The sequence below is a fragment of the Aphidius gifuensis genome, linkage group LG1, assembly GCF_014905175.1.
Source record: "Aphidius gifuensis isolate YNYX2018 linkage group LG1, ASM1490517v1, whole genome shotgun sequence".
NCBI classification, from domain to species: domain Eukaryota; kingdom Metazoa; phylum Arthropoda; class Insecta; order Hymenoptera; family Braconidae; genus Aphidius; species Aphidius gifuensis.
In genome coordinates this window covers 3,708,742-3,730,262 of record NC_057788.1, presented here as the reverse complement: position 1 = coordinate 3,730,262, position 21,521 = coordinate 3,708,742, and the positions used below count along the sequence as shown (strand labels likewise).

Genomic DNA, 21,521 nt, shown 5'->3' with positions numbered 1-21,521 from the left:
CTTATTTAATTTGTTGGTTTATTTAATAGAGACTATTTTACTGTATAAAAAGGAAATATTTATTATTTCGTTTGTCTGTTCTTGGTAGACTTTTTTTTATAATTTATTTGTCGTCTGATTTTTAAATGTGTATAAATTATTTATTCAGTCAGCTATGGAATATGACAATTTGACGAGAGATTAATTTTAAAATTGACTAAATTATTAAATTTTAATTTGTTTTAAATGCTTTTAGATAATTAAAATTTATTCGACATGAGTTGAAGGTATAAATGTATTATAATCAATTTTATAATTTTTTCATTCGTAAAATGTAAAAAGCATTGATTTTTATTTTTATTTTTTTTTGATTTAAATAACATCATCTAATTTACAAAAATATAAATTTCATTTATTCAATCAACTACAGAACATGATAATTTGACGACTGAATTATTGAATTTTAATTTCTTTAAAAATCGAAATGCCTTTTAAATAATTAAAATTACTTTTTCAATTTTCAAAATTTATTATGAAATATAAAACAAATATTTGGATTATTTATCAGCTATTTTATTTGAAAAAAAACAAACAATTTTTTTTTTTCTAGTATATAAAATTGAGCATATAAATTGGAGTTAAAAAACATCAAGATATAAAAATAAATAAAAAAAAGCAGAAAAAATTGCATCAACATTGCCAAGATGAAACTTTACGCACAGTATCTTGTTCTTATGATTTTTTTGTTATTTTGCCAAATCCATACTGTGCCAGATATCTTGCTTAAAATTTTTATACTTAAAAATTTGTATATATTGTTAAACATCAACCAGCTATTTGTTGCAACATAAATATCAAATAATAGCTACTCTAATAAAATTTATTATCATAATAATTTTCATTTGAAATTCCAATATATTTTTCAAAATTAAAAACGACAATAAAATTCAAAAAAATAAAATCACCAAATCAACCATTATACTAAAATTTCCATATTTTTCAGCTGATTATTTATTAATTTTTTTTCAACTCCAAAAATATATTTTTTTTTATTTTAACTTGCTTGTTAATTTTTTTTTTACAGAATATTTTTATAAAAGAAAAAAACCACGTCCATATAATTTTATTTTCAATATCAAATTTCAAAGTTACATTATTATTATTACGACTAAATTTGTGGATGTATATAATTAACAGTCAAATTGATAATTATACACAAGACAGATATTCGAATTTGATATTCTCTCAATTGCAATTAGCTGGTCCTTATTTGACAAGGACTTTTGGAATGAAATTACACACCTGTCATCTGTCAGTTTCAGCTGTTCCACGCTATCATTTAATTAATTTTCTTTCATTTTATTTTTTCAATTTATTATAATTATTTTTAGCTGTAATTCTAATTAAAATTTTATCAAATAATAACAATTTATTCATTATTTGCTTTAGTGAAAATCATTGAATGTTGATATTTATTATTAAAAAAATATTTTATATTTGATTCACTTGTAAACTCGACATGAATAATCATTTGAATATTTGAAATCGATGATATTAAACATGTGTCAACATGCTATTATGTTGACACTGTGTTTGTTTATTCACAACTTAAATTTATACAATCAAAAATGTGCTCAATGTTTACTAATTTCATACAATATTCTTGATTAATCCGTTTGATATTACAACTGTGTTTATTTAAATTTTTTTGTCATTCAAAAAAATCGTATTAATTTTTTTCATATATAAATATGCAATTTTTTCTTTTATTTACACGCTTTTTTTTTTTTTGTTTGTATATACAATTTGTCAATTATTTTTATTCAGAGACTAAATAATGAACATTGCCAACGGCTAACCTTCCAATGCAATTTTGAAAAATAAAACTAAAAATTTATTATTTACATGATAAATAAAAATGTGCAAATGAAAATTTTAAAATACGAGGTAAAAACAAAAATGATTGATGAATTTTTTATTGATTTATTCATTTGGCATAATAATAATAAATAAATAAAAAATTATTAAAAAATTTTTAAACTAAATAGAAATTTGAAAAAAAAAAAATATTCAAAATCATTTTAAATAATTGATTTGAATAAAGTAAATAATTGTAAAAAAATATTTTCATTAATTTCATTGATTGAAATTATGTAAAATTTTATTTTTAAATTTATTTTGAATATTTAAAATATCAATTTAAAAAAAAAAACAAATTTTTCATTAATTTTATAATTTATTCAAGGCTATTTTTAATTTTCATAAAATTATTTTATCAATTTTAATTAATGTACAGTTGTTAATGTACTTTTAATGATCAATTTAACAAAAATACATTTCAGCTGAATTATTAGCAATTCATAGAACCATTATAAAGTTAATCGAAAAATGAAAAAAAAATAAAAAATTCTTAGGATAAAGTTAACTCGTGTCACGACATTGTGCAATTATTAATCGATACCCATGTAGTCTAGAGATTCTCTTTGAGAATGATATAATTGTTTTGTGTTTAAAGCACACAAATGCAAATACAATAAATTTCTATAAATACATGCACACATACATGTTCATGCTAATTGTTAAAACATGCTAAATTCAAAGACAGACTTTCAACTGACAATTTACCATGCAAGCTCATAAACCAATTTGTTTTTTCTTCTATTTCAATTTTATGTTTAATTTATTACTTTTTTTTTTAAGCTTGTAATTATTATCATAAAAGCTTAACTCTGATTTTTATCAATTTTGTACTGCGTGATATTTTGTTCCAGGTTATTACAATTTTTTTTTTTTTTCTGCTGATTATTATCATCCACTTTACATTTTTTATGTTATACTTGTTTTATCGTAAATTATTATTTTGTCAACTAAAACAAATATTTATTTTTCATTATAATAATAGTACTTTTAAAAATAATAATTTGCTTTTTATATTTTTTTTTTACATAGAAAAATTTTTTAATTCAATAATTTTTGTTGATAAAACAAATGGAAAATTTTAATAATAATATTATTTATTTAACCATTTAGCTGTTTATATAAAAAATAGATTATAAACAATTTATAATACAAATTTACAATATTAAACTTCTAAATAAGTCCAGTGAAATAAAATCACTGATAAATAGTAGAAAAAATAAAAAAAATATCTTGTGAAAAAATATACTGGTTGCAATAAAGTGTATTCTTGAAAATTTCCCATGGGATAATCAAGTAGCCGGGAACAAAGGGACTTGCTGAGTGTGAAAAAATAGAGTACACTGATGTTGAAAAAAAAAAAAAATAATAATAAAATAAAATAGATTTATTTTCGTGTCGTCGAGTATCAACATTTTTTCTGAAAAATAAAAGACAATATGTATATATAAAAAAAAATATAATAATAATTTTAAATTTGCTTTTAAAAGATCACAGAATGTTATGAGAAGACACTGATTGTGACAAAGTAAATGGAAAAAAAAAATATATATAAATAAATAAAGTCACTCTGATGGGTATATTTTATTATTGAATTTATAAATTTGCTATTTTATTTTGTTTATTTAGAAAAAATATATACATCAAAGGTACAAAAGATATATTTCTTTGAACAATTTGTTTGTGTTTTTTGCTATTTTTTTTTTGTTTTTATTTTTTTCCATGAACAAGTCCATTTGTCTTTGTATGATTATATTTTTTATTTTATTTTTTTCTCACCTCGTGTGTTATTTATAATAATAATTTATTTATATTTATTTTATTTCAGTTGGAGCTGAATATGTTTGTATGCTATATGCCATACTATTTTTAAAGTTATGGTCGTACGTGCAGGTCAACATGTGGTGCAGAGCTAATGCAAAAAAAATATCATCAAAACAAGGAAGAATTAGGCGACAATCTTTGTCATATGATAATTCACAAGGTGAGTTTTAATTTAAAATTTTTATAATTATAGCGTGATTGTAATTAACAAATTAATTATTCCAATTTTATTTTTATAAAATATATATTACTATTTAAAAAAAAAAATTAATCAATAGAAAATAATTTAATCAATTAACCTCATTTTTAAATGCAAACATTTAATTTATTAATTTTTTTTCAACTTCGTAATTTAATTATTTTTTTAATTTAACAAATTATCAATTTTATCGAATGAATAATTCTTTTTTTTTATTTTTTTTTCATTATACCAAAAATACTTGTTGAAAAGCTCAAAAATATTTCAAATTACACTAAATTATCGATTTAATTTTCATTCTAATAAATATATATATATATTTTTTTTTTTTATGAAACAAATTATCAACTTTATTGATTTAATAATTTTTTTTTCGTACAAATAATATATTGTAAATATAAAAAAAATTTATAAACATGAAACTTGATAGGATATATAATAAATAAAAAATAAAAAATAAATAAAAGGCACTCGTGGTTGCGTGTCTTTCGACCATTTCATTCCAATGAGTTTCTTAAAATGTTAAGCCCTATTCTCAGGATATGTCGATTGTGTTCGAGTAAGCATATAGTTGCATGTCACCAACTACAATATTCTCTAAATACAGATATATCATGAAAAAGATCTTCTTTCCATCCAATTGCACAAAAAAAATTGTATATAATTTAATACCCTTTCTGCATTAAATTCAAATAGATCAATATTTTTTTTCCATCCAACTTTAATTGCATATGAAAAAGATAAAAAACAAATAATCGAAAAATAAACTCCATGTCAAGCAATTATTTGCTAAACAAATTTAAAAAATAATAACTTTAATTTAAATTGTTTTTTAATTTAAAAAAAAATCAAGAATAAAATTCATTTGTTATTTTGTTTTTCCAGCATATAATTTATGTGATAATATATTTTTTCTTCAATCATAAAAAACCAAAAGATAAATAAAATAAAATAATATTTTACCCCCTGTAATTTTATCGTCACTGAGATTTCTAGTAAAACAAAAAAAAGCACCCTTTTTTGTAATTTTGTTTTTTATTTATTATTTTTTTTGTCTTTGAATCTTGGCTAACACATATTGGTTTGCTTGTACCAATTGAGAAATGGCCAAATGTGTAATACACTTGAATGAATATAGAAGAAATTAAGAAAATGAAAAAAAAGAAAAAAAGGTAAAATGAAAGTGGAAAAAAGCACATTGGCACAATGTATGGAAGTTAAAATACTGGTTAATGTTGTAGTTAAAGAATCTTGAAAATTAACTCTATCAAAAAGGGGTAGGTTTGGAACAACGAGATGGTTGTACGATGGTTTTGTGGTTTCTTACATTTAACAAACGTTGGCAATTTAAAGGTTGAGACTATTGTGAACGCCCTTAAATTGTTAAAATGCCAAAGACACGCCCTGTAATGTTACTCACCCATACAAACATTTTATATATAGTATAAAGCTAATCCCAAGTTTTGTTCTTCTATACTAATAGACTTTAATGTATCAGGTATATATTAGTGGCACAATGCCAAAAACTGATAAATCTATATTTTACAATTCTTGAATTTAATCATCATGACTATTGTTCAAAGAAATATTATATTTTATTTTTTATTTATATTTTTTTTTACTATCATCTTTAGCTGAATAATCTTGTCGTAAATTATTAATCTATATTTAATTACAACATGATAATTTTTTAGGATAAAAACATTGTCGTCAAATAAAATTTGTTTGAAAATTCAGGGAAAAAGTAGATGAATAGTCAGACATAGAATTAAAGATTAAAAAATTTATATTATTGGGGAAATATTTTGAAATTAAATGATTAATTGTTATTGATTTCAAAATGTTTTTCAAGTAATTATTATGATAATTAAAATAATTAAAAATTAAAAGTCAGACAGTGTAATAAATGAGATGGATAATTTTATTAAATGGATTAATCTAATTTTCATTGTTTTAAAAATATATTTAAAAGCAATTTGTGATAAAATAAAAATTCAATAAATCGTCAGACATTCATGAAATAAATAATTAAAACACGAGAATTAAAATAAATTTTATAAATTTTTAAAATATCTTTAATAATTTGTTTTATAAAAATTAAATATTCTAAATAAATACCTTTTTTTTTTATAAATTATATACAAATTGTATAAAGTATTTAACGAAAATTACATTAAAAAAATATTTTTTTTCAAGTGAAAAAGTAAATGAATAGTCAGCCATAAAAAAAAAATTATGAAAAATACCTAAATCATTATAATTAATTTCGAGAAATATTAAAAACCCATATCAAATAAAATAACAATTCAAGATAAACAATAAAAAAAAATATATCGTTTGGAATTTCATTTGAGCTGGATATCTTTTGCTCGTTATGTCTTTGGCACGTAAAAGAAAGTGGTGATGTTTCTCAAACAAAAAAAAAAAGAAATAAAAAATAAATGCCAAGAGTAAAAGAGAGAGAAAGAGATGCATATCTATACATTGAAAAAAATAAAAAAAAAATTGATGGTATGTATTGCAAAAGTCATTGGAAAAACAGTGGTATCTTTGGCTCGTTGTTGTTTGTAATCCCTGATCATTCAGTTGGTGGAATATTCAGAGCATCTTATCCTCACGAAAAAGAGGTGAATAAAAAATAAAAAAAAATGAAATGAAAGCTAAGAGAGATGCAAGATGAAACGTATAAATTTTTTTCCAATCTGACCTGTTAGCATCCTACGACCCGATCCTTTTTATATATTTTTTTTTTTCTAAATTTTTTTTTTTTTTCTTCAAGTCTATAGCTCTTTTTTTCAAACCCCAACATCCCTGTCACCCCTTAAAACTCCTCCTACATCCACTAACTCACTCTCTTCAAGTTGAAAAAACCTTACCCAACCCAGTACCAATATCTCGCCTTATTTGAATTCCAGATTGGATTATCTATCGGATTTGGATAATTGAAGAAATTCCATCAGTTATCCTGATGTTTTTTTTTTTGCTTTTTTTTATATTTTTTTTTTTCGTAATGTCAGCTACATTTTACGTATATGTTTGTAATGTGAATTTATTGAATTTTCGATCAGCTTTTTCTTTTTTTTTTTTTACCATCTACAACTTCAACATTATGTATATATTTTTTGTAGTAAAAAAAATATTATTTCTTATACAGAATGACATTTTTGAGTGACACAAAAATTGTAATATTAAAATAATAAAATATTTCAATTCTGTCGTTATTTTTTAATTGAAAAATTTAATTAATTATTCGCAAATTTATTTTGAAAATTTTAAAAATAATTTATTTAATTATTAGCAAATAATTAATTACAGTTTTTAAAATTAATTGAAATTATTTTTTTTCAATTTAATTAATTAATTTTGCAAAGTAATTTTATCAATTATTGAATCAATTTATTTCGAAATATTATTATTTTATTATTGAGAAAAGTTTTTAAGTTTAATTTATATTTTTTTTTTATTTTTCAGTATCAACAGCACATCAAAATTCAAATGAAGATGAAGAAACTTATCACGATGCAAATGGTGCTGATGTACATCTTGTTAAATATCCAAAAAATCTTTATATCGGTGATTTATTTTATTTTATACTTGCACCAACTTTATGCTACGAGCTCAATTTTCCACGTACCCAAAGAATAAGAAAAAGGTAGAATTTTCTTTTACTATTATTTTTTATCTAATTGAAAATCATTTATTTTTTCCACCAAGACAGGTAATTTAAAACTTTTTGATTATATACTGATAAAATTCATACGAATCAATGACTTTTTCATTTTAGTGAAAAAAAAAACTCAAAAAATTCAATTTATACTTTTTTATTTTTGTAAATTTTCATTCAGGAAGGCATACACGTTTTCGTTTGTTTGATTTTTTGAGTCAGCAGAATAGAGAAAATAATAAAAAAAAAAAAATAAAAGACAAATAGTTAAGAAAAGTTTTAGCTCTGTAAATGAGCTACCTTCTGCTATTCTTCTTGCACTTACTTTTTTATTTTAATGTTTTATTTTTTTTATTCACCTTTTAGTTTTTTTTTCTTATCCACAAGTATTTATTTTATTTTTTTACCTTCCTGTCTGTGTAACAGACGTCTTTTCACTTTCTTTATTTAACCCCACTTTAATTTTTTTTTTTTCCTATTTTTTTTCCTGTATTTCTTTTTTTATTTTTAAACTTACTCTTCTCATGTTTATTTATTTCTATTATTTTCGTTCGAGTAAAAGCTAGAAACGAGATACAAGCTCAATGTTGTAACAATTTATATATTTTTTTTTATTTTGTAACAGCTATTGTATAACATAAAAAAATCGCCAATGGTTAAATTTACTAGTTGAATTAAATTCAAGTACAAAAGTAAATTGAAAGACAAGTTATGTAACTTTTGTTGGAATTTTTCCTCAAAATTTCTTACGCAATCATTTTAACAATATTTATCCAACAAATTATATATATAAATTTTAAACTTTTTCCATTTAAACTTGAAGCCCTTTCTTGTTTGATAATTAATATTAAATAAAGTCAAAAAACTTTGAAATAATTAGCACGTTTTTCTCTTTGTTTTTACAGATTTCTTATGAAACGAATATTTGAAGTCTTTGTTGGTTTTCAAGTTGTCATGTCGATTTGTCAACAGTGGATAATACCGTCAGTAAAAAATTCTCTAATTCCATTTTCGGTGAGTTATTTAAAATAATATTTATTACTTTAATTATTAATTAAAAAATTTCTGCAAACTTGTGTATTTTTTTCAATTTTAAATGAAAAAAAAAAAAAAATCCTTTTCATAAATTCGAAACCTGAATTCGAAATAATTATCATTATACAAAAAAAAAAAAATTCATACAATTATTTTTTTACAAATAAAATAAACAATATAATACTAAAATAAAAAGGGCATAAGTCCAGTAAGTCATGAAGCTTTAATTAAAATTAAAAAATGAGTTTAAAAAAAAAATCTATCGCAATATTTGTCACATAAAATTGGACATACTCTTTTTTTTTAAAAAAAAAAAACAAATAAATTTTTAGCACATGAAACTATCTGGCTTACAGCAGCAATGTGTAAAATAGAAAAAAAAAATAAAAATCAATGTGAAAAGTAATTGAGTAAAATTCATCAATAAACCGGAGTATAATTTGTTTCGTGATAGAACATTTTGTTGAAACAATTTAAAACTTTGTTGATATATCGAATAACACACTCAGACAAAAACATTTGTGTTAGTATGTCGATATGTTGGTGTATAGAGATGATATTCATCATCATCAAAAACATATACATATATATTAAAAATAGCTTTGGCGTTGTTGTTGTTGTTGTTGAAGCCTGCCAACTTTGGATCACAATTCACATCATTGCCAGTAGCCTTGGTATGTTGTTCAAAGTTTTACGGTGTTTATAACGAGCTTTACACCAGCTTGATGATAAAGAGAGAAGAGTAGAAATAAGGTAGTATAAAATTGGTGAATTTTGGTGTTATAGACCAACCACTAATACCATAGAAACGTGCTAATCGGCCAATCAGTGCGTGGAAAGCTTTTAGTTTAGCACGAAGCTTATCATGAACAAATTCGTTCAACGACACGTACACGTTATTCAAGCTTTTACTAATTTTTTATTTTTTTTTTTTAAATTGCATCAAATTATTCACCTTATCAATTTTTTATCATTTCTAGATTCTAGTTTGAAAAAAAAAGCTCATTTTAATTTGACTGAGTTTTAATGCAAAAAATACGTAAATTTTATTAATAAATTATTTGTTTTACTTGCTAGTAGATATTATTTATTTTCGATTAATTTTTTATCGTAGATTTTGAATAAATTTAATGCAAATTAATTTAAAAATTAATTAACTAGTCATCGTGTTGCAATGACGTAATATTATTATTATTTAAAATTAAATATTTTAAATATTAACATTAAAAATATTGTATTAAATGTTTATTTATTAAATTAATTTTTTTTAATTTATTATTTTGCATTATTATCAAGTTACGTATCACATTAATTTGATAAATTTTTAATTAATTTATTTTTCATTTGCTAGTTGATATTTTTATTGTCAAATAATATTTACCAGTTGTTTTAATTTTTTTTTTTCGGGATATTTTTGTTGAGGATATTGTAACTGGAATATCGAGTCATGTATAATCATAATTTTTATTTCGAATAAAAAAAGAAACCAAGAGTAATAATAATTAAAAAATTCTTTGTATTTTTGTTATTTATTTAAAAGAAAAATAAATAAATAAATATAAATTCAAAGACTTGATTCTTTTGTAATACGGGTTAAACTTTTTGATGTTACAACAACGTAAACTTGATTATAGCCATGTTTATTTTTGTTATTTTCATTTCTGTTGATTTTATGATAATTTTTTATGAAAGCAAAATGTGATGATGATGATAAAAATCGAACATAAACGGAGGTATTTAGAAGACTCATTGCATCGATTCACAATCCTTTTTCGGACTACATCAGTGAGCGATAATCCACGTCTTGGTAGTTGAAGATTAGTTGAAAAAAAAATAAAAAAAACTAGTATATAAAATAAAAATGGTACGAAAAATTAATGAAAAGTTTAAAAACTTGGTAGTTGGCTCGAAACAATGTTGAGAAGCTTTATAAAGACTTTTCTCGCAATTTTTTTTTTTCCATTCGCATTTATTCGTTTTTATATTTTATTTTTTGTAATTCCACTTTGTTAGTTTTTTTTTCGCTCTGACTTTTCAACTTATATTTTACTATAGTTATGTTTTTTTTTATTTTATTTATTTTATAAAAATTTCATGGATTATATATTATTTATTCATCCATGTACATGTGGTACAAGTTAATAATAATTTTCTATTTACAATTTCATTTATTTATTACTTTAAAAGTATTTTTATTTTTGTGTATATATTTTTTGAAATAAAATAGTTGTTCGGCAAGTTGAAAATTAAGTCTCATGATTATTCGATGCAATTAAGTTTACAAAGTGCATGGAAGACTAGAAAGTAAACTTCATTTTATAAATTATATATACCAAGACACTTTGAGACAGTATTTAAAATTGCTTGTCTTATTTTTCTAACTTAATTTTGTAATTCTTTTATCGAGAAAGTAAAACAACTCGCAGTATCATTAACACAATCAAAAATTCTTCAACAATATTTTATGTTTCTCGAATGTGTTCTTCAAAATAACAAGAGTCATTTTATTGAAATAATTTTCATGTATAAATTGAAATTAAAATGATAATATATCAAAGTGAAAAATTTTCAAAGTTAATCTGCCACTTGAATATATCTCATTCTACACATTTCAATGATAAAATGAAATTGAAAGATGAAGCACAGTGACGACTAAAATGAAATGTCTTTTTCATCTCAATACCAGAAGATGTCTTCAATTTTTTTTTTTCCTTCACTCAATATTAAAAATATACAAAAAAAGAAAAAAAAATATATAAAAATGATAATAAAAAAGGAAAAAAAACAAACATTGAGGAAAAAAAAAATTTTTTTCTCACTGATAAAAGCAAGGAATAAAGACAAGATATAAAATTTCAAATATCACCAGACTGGAATATTTCAATGCTTTAGAAATGAATATAACTTTTCATCTCATTTCAACCATATGCTGATAAAATTTTTCCCTTTTTTTTTTTCAACTCATCTCATTGTAATATTATAAATTTTTTTAATCCAAAAAATTACCAATAATTTTTATAATTTTGTATTTATTCAATTTAACAAAAAAAAAAAAAAAATAAAAAATTATTTCTTTTTTTTAAAATATTATATCAATTTTGATGTTGAAAAAAATTCTATTCTTCAAACTCTTGTCTCTTTACAATTCTAAAAAAATAAAAAAATAAAAAAATGAATAATAAATAATAACAATAATAATAAAAAAAATTGATGCAAAAAAAAGTGATGAAAGCCAAGTGCCTAGAAATGGATGAGAGAGCGATTTCAATGAGAGACTCTTCGAGTACTTCAATCCTTTTTTTTATCTCTCCCATCGTCTCAAGAATCTCAAGCAAACGATGAGCAAAAATAATATAAAATAATAATGATAATAATAATAAAAAAATAAACCCCTTGACAAGCTTTCAACGTCGTCCAGCTTATTATAACCCTTTGTGGGCTTCATAACAGGGCTTCATCTTCAGGCATTATATTGAGATATCAATCCAAAAATGACATCATTGCCAAAGAATTTATATTCATTCAATTCAATGACAAATAATATGCAAACTCAATATTAACCCGGAATATTTAATCCTCTCGTTTATCATTTTTTTTTTTTTTTTTTCTTTTTGAATGAATGTTTTTATTATATTTTTTGTTCTCTTTTTAAGTCAAGGGTTCTTGAATGTCATTTCGTTTGACTGAGTACTTTTTCAGATAATAACACCTCTTCTCTTTTATTTTATTTTGTGGATTATATCAAGTTAAAAACTTTGACACAAATGTTGTTAATTTTATAATTTGTTAATGCAATTATTGTTATTGATTTTTGATTACTTGGATAGATTTTTAATTTGCTAAATTAATTAGTAATTGAATATTGTTACGAGTCAATGTTATTATTATAAATTGTTTATTTATACAATTTTTTTATTGATGTTGTATGATTTTGATAAATACATGATTAACTTATTTTTGACTTGCTAGTAGATATTTTAATTGTAAAAATAATTTCTTCTGGATATTTTATTTTATTTATTTTGCTGCTTTAATCGCGATTATTTTTGTTTGAAATATATTAACCGGAAATTGTCATTACGGATTATTGTAATGAGGATATTTAATCGTTAAATCATTTGAATAATTAACATACCTGTCCCATCATTCCTAAAAACGCCCAGACTTTAAATGTTTTTAATGGCACACTGACCAAATATTCATGAAAAAATGCACTTATAAAAAATACAATAACACTTGCTGTTGACTTGCCGTATCCCATTTCCACAACAGGAATATATAAATGTCTAGAACAAAAAAAAAAAATTTATAAATAATTTATTCTCCACTTGCTAGTCAATATTTTCTACCACCTTTTATTCCTCAAACTTTTTGTCAAATGAAAGTAGTTATTTATATATATAATCAAATTTTAAGAATCAATGATCATTTTAAATTTATCAAAAAAAAATAAAATTAAAACTCTACTCATCTCTCTCAATGTTTATAAATGATTTCTTGTTTATCTTTAATTTATCTTTAAATTAAAAAAAAAAATATATATATATATATCATACAGTTTTTATATTGGTTGAGTGTTTTATTTATCCTGGATAAGAAAGGAAATGAAATATTCCATGCATGGAATCTGGTAATACAGCTTTGGCATATAGAATTCACAAGGATATCTTGTGTTATAACATCAGTAACTCGGTACACCTGTGTGCCAAAGTGAAAACCAGTACAAGGACAAGCAATGTCAATCCAACCCTGCAAACACGATCTCAACTACAACCACAACTATTTCAATATTTTTATTTCATTTATAGACATATGCTTCTTTTTACTTTTCAAATAAATTACAAAAATAAACTTGTATATTATATAAATGTAAATAAAAAAAAACAGTCAATATACACAAACAAATATTCAATATTCATGAAAAATTATTAAATATTTATTTTGTCAGTTGGATAGATTGAAAAAATAATAATTTCATTCAGCTAAAAGAACATTTTTATAAAAGAAAAATCAGTAAAAATGTCTTTCATTTTATTTGTTCAACAGGGAAAATAAATTTTTTATTTCATCATTTTTAATCATCAAGCTAAATAGTGAGCTAAAAACCTGTCTGACATTATTTTTTTTTAAATATTTTTATTTATCATAATGTTAACTTCAAAGAAAATTTATAAAAATGGACTTTTATTATTTCAAGTTTTTTTTTATTATTATATCTAAAAAAAACCATTGAAATATATTATTTCAGAGGTGTCATGATAACAGTGACTGAGAAAAAGGGTTTGATATTACAGAAAAAAAAAACAGGAAAAAACATCAAAGGGTTGTTACTTTTCTTGTGTTGTTGTTGTTGTTGATAGATCAGAGATACTTGGAAAAAAAAAATAATGTATAAAAATACGAGATTACCTGATGCATAATGGTGCTCGAGTATATTTTCTCATTAAAAATTAAAATTAAAAGTTGAAAAATGAATAAATTTACATAGCTAGAAATATTTTAAAAAATAAATAATTAAAAATATTATAATTAAAAATTCATCTGATGAAAATCATTTAAATTTTAAAAATAGAATAAAATAAATATATTCAATTTTAAATTGTCATCTTTTAAAAAACAGTCAAAAATAACAATTCAATTCATTTTTATATTAAGTTCATATAATTAAATTAATTAAATCCAAAAATAAATTTTTTTCAATTTTAAATTAGTTAATTAAACATTAAGTTAAAATTAAAATATTTTAGATAAAAAAAAAATATCAATCAGTAATAAATTAATTAAATTGAAATAATTAAAAAAAAAAAACCATTTTTATAATTAAATAAATAAAAATAAAATTAAAAATATAAATAATAATAAAAAAATCATATTTTTTGACTTTTTAATATTTGTAATTTTTCGTTGAGAAAAATACGTGTGTCCAATTACAAAGTTTTCTTTGTCTTTTCGTGCAATGTTTTACCAAGCAAGGTGTCTGTACAACCATTTATTTTCAAACATCCCTTTCTCACTTTGTCTCTCGTTGTTCTATATATACCTATATATTTTCAAATCCAAAGCTAGACACATTCGCTTCGTCTGCACACACCCTATATGTTTGTCATTTTCTGCAAGTTATATATCTACAAACATATTGTTTGTATTTTTTTTTTTTTTTTAATTTTTAGCTTCTCTAAATTTTTCACCATCATTTTTTTTTATTATTATTATTTTGATCATGCTTCTGTAAATCTCATATTTATTTTTAAACCATTATTATTATTGTATAAATATAAAAAAATTTAATTTCACTGTTTTAATACTAATATTTACTCTATATATTTTTTTTTCATTTTTTCCAGAACATGGACGTTGCCAAAGCTTCAGAGAGACTCTTAAAACTAGCGGTAATAATTTAAAATTTTTTTATTAATATTTTAATATAATTTTAAAAATTTTATTCATATACAAACTTGAAATTATTGATTTGTTTTTTAATTAAATTTATGAAATATAAATTAAATAATTATTTATTTATTTTTTAGGTGATAATTAATGTAGATGATTAAATTAAAAAAATATTATTTTATTGAAAGTTTGTGGCATATTAATAGGTACTTAACACGAAAGTTATTTTGATAACATATAAGAAATAATAATTTATGAATATTGCATGATGTACAAGTACTTTGCGAGAGCTTTTCCAGTAGTAGTGCTTCAAAAGCTTGTCGTTAAATTCAACACGTAAATGTATCATCTTGCTTGTAATGTATATATTTTACATCTCAAACTCATTTATAAAATTATTTTATTTAAATTTATCATTTTTTTAAATTCCATATTTTACATTTACAAATGATAAATTCAAATATAAGTATAATGACAATTTAAATTATTTGTTTTACTTGCTCGTAGATATTATTTATTTTCGATTAATTTTTCATCATAGATTTTGAATAAATTTAATGCAAATTAATTTAAAAATTAATTAACTAGTCATCGTGTTGCAATGACGTAATATTATTATTATTTAAAATTAAATATTTTAAATATTAACATTAAAAATATTGTATTAAATGTTTGTTTATTAAATTAATTTTTTTAAATTTATTATTTTGCATTATTATCAAGTTACGTATCACATTAATTTGATAAATTTTTAATTAATTTATTTTTCATTTGCTAGTTGATATTTTTATTGTCAAATAATATTTACCAGTTGTTTTAATTTTTTTTTTTTCCGGGATATTTTTGTTGAGGATATTGTAACCGGAATATCGAGTCATGTATAATCATAATTTTTATTTCGAAACAAAAAAGAAACCAAGAGTAATAATAATTAAAAAATTCTTTGTATTTTTGTTATTTATTTAAAAGAAAAATAAATAAATAAATTCATAAAGACTATTGAATTGTGCAAGAAAGTAATCAAAATTGTCGACATGACCTGGAACATGGGGATTCTTTTGTGGTATTTTGTGATACAAACATGAGCAATTCAAAGCTTTTCACAAAGTTGTAGATATTTTACGATGGTATTTCATTCTCATACCAAAGACACTATATGTTTTACAACACAAAAGCATGTGTTGGCAAACAGTACGAACAAATGATTATCATATATGTCTCTTGTTGAGAAATAGGAAATTAAAATATACTTGTCACAATGTGTACTAAATAAATTTCGAAATTTGAAATTCAAGTATTGCTAATAATCTCTCAAGCAAAAGTTCATGAAGTGAAAAAGACAAAAAAAAAACAATTACACAAAGACGAGAGAGAATTTATAAAAACCAAGTCATCATTGAAAAGTTCAAAAAAAAAAGGCTAAGTAAGGATGAAAGACATGCTTCTAGACATCTAAAACGAAATAACTTAAAAATTCTTCAGGACAAAATAAAAAATAAAATGAATGAAATTCTAGAAAGCAGAAAAGATAGTCAGCTTTTGCATCTATCCTTACTTGTTTATTCTCTTCGATTTTTTTATTTTTTATATTTTTATATTTATCCTTGAGCTACTTTTATTTTTTTTATTTTTTCTAAGCCCTCCTGCACACAAACTATTTTTTATTTTTTTTTTTCTTCCTTCTCGTCTTCCTTTACAACTTTTATTTTTATTACTTACTTGAAAGATCAAAGGATTCAACATAAAATTGCGCGTCACGCCCAGAAATATTGCCAGGGTCAAATACCCACTTGAGGCTACATAAATATCATGAAAAAAAAAAAATAAAATTTATAACTTGATTATAGAAATGAAAAAAGTATACTTGATATGACTTTTAATTATTTAAAATTAATTTTATTTAATTTTTTTATTTTTCTAGATACCAAATCATTTGATGTGGCTGTGCTTTTTTTATTTGACGTTTCATTCATTTTTGAATTTGATGGGTGAACTGTTGTATTTTGCTGATAGAAATTTCTATTGCGATTGGTGGAATGCAAATAATATTGATACATTTTGGCGAACATGGAATATGCCTGTACATCGTTGGGCACTCAGGCAAGTTTAAAATTATATTGAAAAACTTGAGGCTCAAGTGGACACCCTTTAAAAAGAAATATTAAATTTTTTTTTTTTTTTCTATTTAATGGCCACTTAAATCATCTAATACTTTCGAAAAAATTTAAATGAAAAAAAAAAGGGAAAATAATGATCGTTAAAAAATTAAAAATATCAATTTTTATTTGGTAGAAAAAAAGCTCAATTTTGGTTTTTGAAAAAATGTATTGAAATAAAATATCGAGTCACTTAATTTTTTTTTAATATAATTTTTTTTTTTTTTTTCATTTAATACTGTTTTTCTTGGAATTTTCTTTTGAAGTAGATTTTTTTTTCATTGAATTTTCTTTATCCTGATTTGACGTATCCATTCATACCTCAGACAATTTTATCCACAATGTCAAACTAGAATTTTATTTTATTTTTTTGTGCTTTTATTATTACCCTTATTTCACATCTCTTTTGTAATCTTGAAATTCATTATCAGGCTTTTTAAAAGGAAATAAAATGTATGAAATTTTTGCATGCACTTAATCCAGACAAAAAAAAAAAGTTCAAAGAAATATCTGAATTTGATTAACAGCTTCATCTTATTATGTCTCACTTTGTCAGCTTTTTAATTTAATTTAGTATTCAAACTTTAACATTTAATACTAGAAATTATTTACAATTAAATTATCAAATTAATATTTCATTAATTATTTTTATTTCTCATAAATTAACATGACATTTTAAATAAAAATAAATAAATTTCAAAGCTTTATTATTATTATTTTAATTAAATATATTTTCTGTTTTATTTTAATAATAATTTTATTAAAATTTCGTTATAAATATAAATTCAAATAGTACGGTATTATTCACCAACGGATTACCAAATCAGTGCTGTTATCATGTATCCACCAGTCACCCCATGAAACTGTTGAATTTTTTATGAGATTTTCAAATGTAATTTTACCAAACGACAAATTCCAACATCCAGTTTACTTTACTCTTACAATTCACTAGTATATATATTTTTCATACGATTTAAAAACTTTTTTATGAAAAAAAAAAAAAATAAATAAATAGAAAATTTTACAATAATGATAATGATGATAAAAAAAAAAAAAAAAAAGTTGAGGCAAAAAAGAAAATAGAATAGGTATATAGAAATAGAAAAGAAAAAATATTGAAATTACGATCGCATATTACGAAGAAAATTCAAGACTCTGGCGTCTTTCACACCCTAAAGTACTTTTTTATTTTTTTTTTTTTCGTCGTTCGTTGTGAATCTCAGCCTGCAACTGGCACGAGTCCATGCTCAGTTGGGTTTAGACGAAGTGGCATTATGGCCTGGGTGAAAATGAATGCAGCCAAACAGAGATAGAACCAAGGAAAAAAAAAAAATTATAATATAAAAAGAGTAAAGGGCAAAGTAAAAAGAAAAAAAAAAAAAAAACAAGGAAGATTGAATATATACTCGAAAGACAAGTTAAAAGTTGATTTTTCATTTTTTTTTTTAATAATAATCAAGCAAAAAAAAAATATATTTATATATTATTTTTTGAGTTTAAATATGCATTGCATTGCATTGTCATATTAAAATATATTTATAAAATTCAACTTGGTATATATATATTTTTAATATGTCTTTTTTTTTCCATCCTGCTATCGTCCTTATTTGTCTACTTTCCAGAACGATGCAGGATGCCGTTGATTGAAAATTTTTTCTTTTTATAAAAAGACGATCGTCCTTCTTTTAAGGTAATCGTTCTTCCAAATTTTAAAATAAAAGATGAGCGCTATGAAAATATAAAGACGATCGTTCTTCTAATAAAAGATGAGCGTCTTTAAAATATAAGGACGATCGTTCTGATGCGTCCTTTTAATTCAGGTGTGCTTTCCCCCCGCCCCTCGCTTCATACATATATAAAATGTAAATTAATTAATTAATCAATTAATAATAAATTGTTCTTTAAAATTATTTTATTATTATGAAAAACTATGTTGTACATGAAACATTTAACTAAAGAAATTGCTTTATAAAAAATTATAATTTTACTTCAGGCAGCTAGATGTTATCTAGATGTTGTTTGTCAATCAGTATTAAAGTTGGTAATATGATTTATTATGTTGAGTAGAATGTTCACCATGATTTTGTTGTGGTCCTGGTGAATGTTCTGGGTAAAATGGTACATGTTGAGTTTGTGGTGGATACATGACAGGAGCTGGATGAATGTAATTATTTTGTGATGGTGCCAATTGATGATGATTATAATTTAAAACAGAGTTTTCTTGGTTATTTGTTGATGTATGTGGATACATGACAGGAGCTGAATGAGTGTAATTATTTTGTGATGGTGCCAATTGATGATGATTATAATTTAAAACAGAGTTTTCTTGGTTATTTGTTGATGTTGGTGGATATCTTGGGTAGTAAGGTCCATGTGGATTTCCATATGGATACATGACAGGAGCTGAATGAGTGTAATTATTTTGTGATGGTGCCAATTGATGATGATTATAATTTAAAACAGAGTTTTCTTGGTTATTTGTTGATGTTGATGGGTACGTTGAGTAGGAAGATTCATGTTGAGTTTGAGATGGATACATAGCAGAACCTGTATAATGATTTTGTAATTGTGGTGCAAAAGAATTTTGTAAATTTGAAATTTTATCAGAGGTATCTGTAGTTATTTGCGATGTACTTGGAGATGGTTGGACTACTTGTGAATTTACATAACTCTTAGCTGTTGGTGCTGGTGTTGATGTTCGTATTTCATCAATACGTGTAACATTTAGAAAATCCTGCACTTTCGTTGAAGTACCGAGTGACCCTTTCTTATGATATACATTATCAAATTCTCTTGATACTTCCTCAACTCTCTAAATGAAAATGTAAAATATTAATTTTTTTTTTTTTTACAATTTATAATTTTAATTATGTTATATTTCATACTTTTTTGAATTTAATAAATTTCAACGTACTGATAAATTTTTAATTATGGGAATAGACTTACTTGAACGGTGTTGTTTTTCTTCAAAGTTGAACACTCAGGTAAATTATTTGATTGTTTTTGTTCATGTAGAACGACTGTATTTTGTATCGATTGACCAACCTAAAAAACATAAATTAATAGTTGACATTTTAACTTGAAAATTACATGTGATATTAATTGAAATTTTCAAAACGAATTGCAATACTATTAAAACATACTGTAAGTGTTATTTTATCTTTGTCACTGTGTTGTCCATTGTGATGTATTTTTGATACATTGATGGATCCATTATCAGAAACAGCATGTTTTTTTTTTGGTGTTAAACTATCATCTGAGCCAACTTCATTTGTCATATCCAATTGTAAATCGTCTTCAGATAAACTTTTTGAATATTTTCTTTTATTGGAATTTATCGGCTCTTGACTTGTTTTATCAATCTAAAAATTATAAAATCATCATTAGTTGATATTTAAATTATTTAATTACAAGTCATAACTTAAATGTTATTTGTACATACTTTGAGTGTCATTTTATTTTTGTCACTGCATTGCCTTTTGTAATTTATTTTTGATACATTGATGGATCCATTATCACAAACAGCATGTTTTTTTATTGGTGTTAAACTATCATCTGAGCCAACTTCATTTGTCATATCCAATTGTAAATCGTCTTTAGGCTTTTTGCCTGATTTATTATTCTAAAAATTATAAAATCATCATTAGTTGATATTTAAATTATTTAATTACAAGTCATAACTTGAATGTTATTTGTACATACTTTGAGTGTCATTTTATTTTTGTCACTGTGTTGTTCATTGTAATTTATTTTTGATACATTGATGGATCCATTATCACAACCAGCATGTTTTTTTATTGGTGTTAAACTATCATCTGAGCCAACTTCATTTGTCATATCCAATTGTAAATCGTCTTTAGGCTTTTTGCCTGATTTATTATTCTAAAAATTATAAAATCATCATTAGTTGATATTTAAATTATTTAATTACAAGTCATAACTTGAATGTTATTTGTACATACTTTGAGTGTCATTTTATTTTTGTCACTGTGTTGTTCATTGTAATTTATTTTTGATACATTGATGGATCCATTATCACAACCAGCATGTTTTTTTATTGGTGTTAAACTATCATCTGAGCCAACTTCATTTGTCATATCCAATTGTAAATCGTCTTTAGGCTTTTTGCCTGATTTATTATTCTAAAAATTATAAAATCATCATTAGTTGATATTTAAATTATTTAATTACAAGTCATAACTTGAATGTTATTTGTACATACTTTGAGTGTCATTTTATTTTTGTCACTGCGTTGCCTTTTGTAATTTATTTTTGATACATTGATGGATCCATTATCACAAACAGCATGTTTTTTTTTTGGTGTTAAACTATGATCTGAACCAACTTCAATTGCCAT

At 22.7% G+C, this 21,521-nt stretch overlaps 1 protein-coding gene across 1 annotated transcript in view; it reads right to left on the bottom strand.

Annotated features, from left to right (window-relative positions):
• LOC122861035 (E3 ubiquitin-protein ligase MIB1) overlaps positions 1-21,521 on the bottom strand; it is a 313,722-nt gene that overhangs the window by 148,684 nt on the left and 143,517 nt on the right. The gene's annotated exons all lie outside the window — the stretch shown is intronic.